This window comes from Pelodiscus sinensis, chromosome 7, assembly GCF_052426305.1.
Source record: "Pelodiscus sinensis isolate ZL-2025 chromosome 7, ASM5242630v1, whole genome shotgun sequence".
In the NCBI taxonomy this organism is placed as follows: Eukaryota; Metazoa; Chordata; order Testudines; family Trionychidae; genus Pelodiscus; species Pelodiscus sinensis.
The window spans coordinates 37,925,019-37,931,448 of NC_143058.1; positions in this window are offsets into that span (position 1 = coordinate 37,925,019).

Below are 6,430 nucleotides of genomic sequence, written 5' to 3' on the forward strand. Positions count from 1 at the left end.
TGTGTATGCTTATGAGTTTCTGGGAACATGGATAATTTTATAGAAATAAAAACAGAACAAAGTAAATCTTCAAGAGGAAAAGCTTATTAATATGTAACAATCAAGGACTGAATGCATACATATGTGGTCACCAGTTAACCAAATGTGTGTGGCTTGACTAACAACTCATAAACTCTGGCTCCAAAAGAACAGATTTTTACCACTTGAGCTAAAGGAGACCCTCCCTTCTTAGTCAGCAGTCTGGTGTTACACCCTCTTTTTAAACAAGCCACAAGAGTAGGAGAGCATTACCTAATAAAATACTACAAACACATCTGGCACTCCATCCAGCTCAAAAACTGTTACATTATAAACTCACAAATACTGGACATGTGCTACGTACAGATGTTTGCTGTATGCCAGCATGCCAAACTAACATGAAATTTGCAGTCACAGTGAACTTTTATGTACAATTACTCTATTAGAGAAAGTAAATTCCCCAGAGAAAGCATAAGTAAAGTTTTTCATCAAAGATTTTAGGATAGAGCAATGGTTAATAGAGCATTATTTAAAAGTTTATGAAAACCAAAGATATAGGTTTAAATTTTTTTGCTCATTTTACAGAGTAGTCCCACATTTTTCCTTCTCTCACATTTTTGATTGCTTTTCTTATAATAAAACTGTAGCTTTGTTATTATTAATAATAAATAGCATGCATTTCATTAATATATGTAGTGCCTTTTATCGCAAAAGACTGTAAATAGTATTACACACTTTATAGCAGTTTATATCCACATAATGGAAAAGAGAAGACCTATTATATTAAAAGTTGGGAGGAAGAGTGTTGCCATGGATTGGAGACATGGATTTTATTCCTGGCTCTATCGCTGACTGGCTGAGTGACACTGGACAAGTCTCATAACATCTCTGTCTACACTTGGCTGTTATCTTTTTTTATCCTGCTTGTTAAGATTGTAAGATCTTCAGGACAGAGACCAACCATTTACATGTATTTGTGCAGACCTAGCAAAAAGAAACTTTAGTTTTAGTTGGGTCACTCTATGATGCTGTAACACTAATAAATAAAAGCGTGCAACTCTATTTGAAGGGAAGCTTTTGTTTTCTACAGTCATTTGTTTTAAATTGCGGCCAGGAGCCTTGAGTCATTTTGTAAAAATACAAATTTTAGAACCAAATACAATAAACAAAATTTAGTCTATCTTGGACAATGGAGGATTGAGCCGTACACCTTATTCTCCAGTGTGTAGCAAATGCCATCTGTAGTCAACATACCTAAGGGAATGTTTTCAACGGCTTTCAATGGCAGATGAAACCCAAATTTCCCTTTGCATCTTTGAGCATCTCGTCCACTCGTGTTTGAGAACACAGAAAGATGTATCTAGAAAAGCTGCGTCCAGGCAAAGACAAAAAAAGAAGAATCTAATAAAATTGAAATTTTCTATTCTCCCCATTTCAGCACTTTCTAACATTTTATCATTTATTTTATTACGTTTTAAAATAAATTAACACAAAAGGTAAAACATAGAAAAAATAACAGTCACTGAATAACTATGAGATCAACACACAATTTCTCAGAAATTGAGAAAAAATTCAAATGATCTTGCAGAATGACCAGTGTAGAGCAAGTGCTGTCCTTCAGAAAAAAATCACCTTACCAAACAAACCTGAATGAATTCTACATTTGTGTTATTTTACTCTTGCTCCAAGTTGCTGGTAGCTACCCCGAGAAAGCAGCAAGAGGAAGAAGATTCTTGGCTACATCTCTTCCTCCAGGCCTTTTCTTTTTTCCCCCCTTCTCTTTTTCTATCCAAGAGGCATTCCTCCATAGAGGACTCAACTACGTGGCCACTCTTATGTTCTCACCTTCTTTTCTTCTCTCCTCTTTCCTTCCAGTCATCCTGCGGTGTCACCCTTCTTCATTTGCAATATTCATTGCAGAGAGTAAACAAAGCAAAGCAGAGGGGGAGAACTAGCAGGAAACAGGGTGCAGACTTAAACAGGAGAAGACAGTGAGGAGAAAAAAGCTAAATAACAAGTAAAACAACCAAGAACAATTGAAAGGAATTTTTAAAAGGGAGAAATGAAAGAAGAGAGGATGACAAAACGCCAGAAAGAGGACAGAGGATAGGAACAAAAAGAAGACACAGAACTATAACTGGGGACAGAATACAGGGCAACAAAAAGAAATTAGGAAAGAACAGGTTGCTCAGCAACAGAGAGTAAGGGCAGTGAAAGAACCAGGACTGGGACAAAAACCATAAAAGAGGTAGAAGACAGAAATACCATTTTTTCACACTCGACTCTTTATCTCCCAGATGGTCAGTCTAAATAGGAAAAGGTGGTGATGAAAGAGAAAGGAGGGAGTGTGTTAATGCAATATAGAGGGAAAGAAGAATTGAACACATTTCTTTATCCTACCCATGCACACCTTCCTTACTGCCTACAAAAATGTTTTCCCTCTTCTCACAGGTCTCAGTATAAGAAAGAATACGAGGCAGTGGATGGATCTCCTCCTAATGCTGATGCTTTTTAAGAATCAATGGAGAATGCAAATTTGTAGTGATATTAAACAGGTTTTTCTATGTATGCCGAAACCTCCCGCATGTGTTTGCTTTGAAAAAATAACTAAGATTTTAAGGAACACTTCATGTTAAATTTGCATAAAAAAAGGAGATACAACATTTTTTCTCTCCTGTTAGCTCAAGGAATGGTAACATAACAGAACACATTTCCTACTCAGCAAACCATCCCCAAAGTGGAAAATGTTAAGCATATTGACCAAGGATACTCTTGATCACTATTCCGTCTAATATCAAGTTGTCTGAGAATAGAACAGAAGAACTACAGGATGATTTGTTTACTAAGAGTCTGTTCCTTCCTGCCTCCATGGTGCAGGACTGGATTCAGCATCAGCAGCTATTATTGAAGGTACACTCTGTATGTTCTCTCATTTACATGTAACTTCATTTTTTTTTAAATTCTCCTTGACATAGTTTTATAATCCACAATTCATTTTATGCCAGATACTGTGTTCCCTAGACTCTTTTTTACATTCAGTTTCTCCATCCTTAGTGCATTCCATTTTTTGAGTTTTCCTTTTATAGTTATGTGGAAAATACTCAGATGAAAAAGGCACTTTCAAAGCAATGATTTCTAGACTTTACATAATGTTCCAAAAAGGTTCCACATGATGCTGGCAGATGTTGATGCAAACAACATTTTAGCCAAGCCAGTGATTGACAGATACACCACTATTTTCTACAATCTGGACTGACTGTAACACAGTAAATGCTAATCTTTCTCCATTCAGTTGTTTCTTCACATTATTCATTTTTCTCTCCTGTGTAGAAATGACCTGTTTGTTGCACTCCTAATTCTATGCCCTTCTGCCAAAGGAGACCAGAATGAAATGAATACACCTGGACAGCTACTCTGTGATGAATTAAGGGAATGACAGTCATAGTAGAAATAACCTCCAATAAATGAATGAATCGGATGTTGAGGAATACATTTCTAATCTAGATTAATTGAACTATGCCTAGAGATTGTGTATTTTTATGTGGGTCACTAATTTGCATGCAATATAAAAGACTCACAATATAATCTTCCACTGTAGTCTGTTTCAAATTGGACACTACATTCAATGTGCAATTAGGACCTGTAAACATTTCTTTTTCATTTAATTGGATGCTAGCTTTTGAAGATTCGAAGGAGTGATTTGTGGGTAACTTAGATGTCATAGAATCATAGGCCTAGAAGGGACCTTGAGAGATCATTTAATCGAGTACCTACGCTCATGTTAGGACTAAGCATCATCTAAGCCAGGAGTATGGCACCTATTTTGGGTTGGGGGCTGCTGACTCACTGAAAAATGAGTTGGGGGTCGCACACAAGTGAGAAGCAACCAAACTCTCACTAATATGGCCCTCGGGAAAGGAGCCCTGAGCCTCAGAGGCTGGATCCAGGAAAGCTGGGGAGCATATCCAACCCCCAGCCTCACTTCTGAGCTACACCATCCCTGACAAGTATTTGTATAACCTGATTTTAAAATCCACAACCTTGGGGTATTAGAAGGACAGTAGGCCTCCTGGAATTTTCTTTCGGTTACTGTTTACTACATGGAAGGAAGAAAATAATAAAAGCTAATTCTCTAGATATGTAACTGGGAGAGCCAGACTTTCCTGTGGTACTCCAATCTGACAACAAATAATGGCTGTCTCTCAAGAATGACTGTTCTCATGACAGCTCAGAGTATCTACATTTTTCATTTTTTAGCTGGACTGCACCTCGTGTGGTTTGACAAGAACCCTGAATTTTTCAGGCTCCTGTTCAGTGAAGCTATGCCTGAAGGAAAATGATTTAGAGAAACAGAATCAAATTGAGCTCAGGTACAATAAGGCACTACTCACGTTGAAGAAAGAAGATGCCATTCCTATTTATATAATCATAGAATCATAGAATACTAGAACTGGAAGGAACCTCGAGAGGTCATCAAGTCCCCTGCCCTCACCGCAGGACCAAGCATAGTCTAGATCATCCCTGATAAATGTCCATCCAACTTGCTCTTATATATCTCCAGTGATGGAGATTCCACAATCTCCCTTGGCAATTTATTCCAGTATTCAACCATCCTGATAGTTATGAAGTTTTTCTTGATGTCCAACCTAAATCTCCCTGGCTGCAATTTAAGACGATTGCTTCTCGTCCTGTCATCAGAGGCCAAGGAGAACAATTTTTCTCACTCCTCCTTGTAACATCATTTTAGATACCTGAAAACTGCTATAATGTCTCCTCTGTGTCTTCTCTTTTCTAAACTAAACAAGCCCAGTTCTTTCAGTCTTCCCTCACAGGTCAAGTTTTCTAGACCTTTAATCATTCCTGTTGCTCTTCTCTGGACCCTCTCCAATTTCTCCACATCTAAAAGCAGAGATTAATCTGGCAGAAAATGTATATAGCTGAGAAGGTCAACAATGACAGACTGTCCACTAGCATTTTAACCTTTAGGATGAATTCATACATGGATAGTCTAGCTATTACAGCCATAGAGTGTTTCTGAAACAAAGCGGAGAAAAATATTCATAGTGACAAATGAGCTGGCGAAAAAGAAAGAAGAAAATAAATAATTCCTTTTCAGAAACTGTTAAGTTTTCTGGGAATGGGGGCTGATTATTAAAAGGTATTTGATGTCCAAAGATGACGATAAGGCACCTAATGGAATTTTCCAAAGCATATAGGCACTAGAGATGGCCTGCTTTGATCTGGGTAGGGCGAAGATACTTGGGGCTCACAATCCCAGAATAAGAAAAACTGAATTGTGCCTGACACTTCAATAACTGTGGTTCTCTAAAGTACAGTACTGTAGACGTACATGTGCCTCACATGTGAAAGACCACATATGTTTCAATAGCAGTGGTCAATGATGTGATGCATGTGCCCAGGACCTCCTTATGCTCTTGGGCATACAGGGTTCAGCCACCACAACTCTCCCTCTGTTCCTGCACAATTCAATGTCTATAGTAGGTGGCCCTACAGAAAATGGTATTTATTGACTGCTTTGTGGGAGCTGGGGCCTGCTGTTGCCAGGGGCTCCCAACTTACTTTTGAGGATCTAAAAGGCTTCATTTACAGGGAGCAGGAAGAGGGGCTGGTTGGGGGTAGTGAAGGGAACTGTCTGGCACAGCCATAAGCAAGAATTTCTAAAGCCCATTTGTTGGGGTCTCCAGATCCAGTTCCCCAAAGTAGGGATAGGCTCCAGATCACTTCTGGTGTGACTCTGGACATTTCTGTCAAATCTGCTGCCTCACAGCTGGCAGATGATGGGTGCCTCCTAATGGTTCTTCCTTTATGGATATTCCAGGAGTAAGAAAGAGTCCTCTGGTTTTGCTAGGGTTGATATTTGGAGGGTGGCTTGCTCAAAGGGGAGTTCTTCCTTTGTGCCCTGTACTTCACATGGAACCAAGAGACCATGGCTTTTGACCTCATGGCTGTATCAGATGTCTCCGTGATTACTGCAACAATGTGTTTGCAACCATCTGCCCCTGCTTAATTATTTCTTTTATGTCATCCCAGCTTCAGAATTCTTACGGGGTGGAGAACAGGGTGTGGGGGAGGGAAGGTGACTCCCTCATGTAAAGCAATGATACCTGGCAAACATGCCCAGTTGTTTACCATCCCCAGCTGCAAACAGGCTGATGAACACGTGTTTTAGCTAAACAGGTCAAACTTCTTTGTGTCCCTCTCCTTAGGAACAACTTTTATGAGGTTAATTTCCTTCTAGCACTGCAGATATGAATTTAGGTCAGCATACAACTTACAAAACTTCTGAAAGCAGGTGTTGACACCAGATACATTTTCTCCATGTATTTGGGGTGGAAGGAAGAATGACCAGTATCTGCCATAACCCTGAGGCCAGTTCTAGATTCCCTTCATT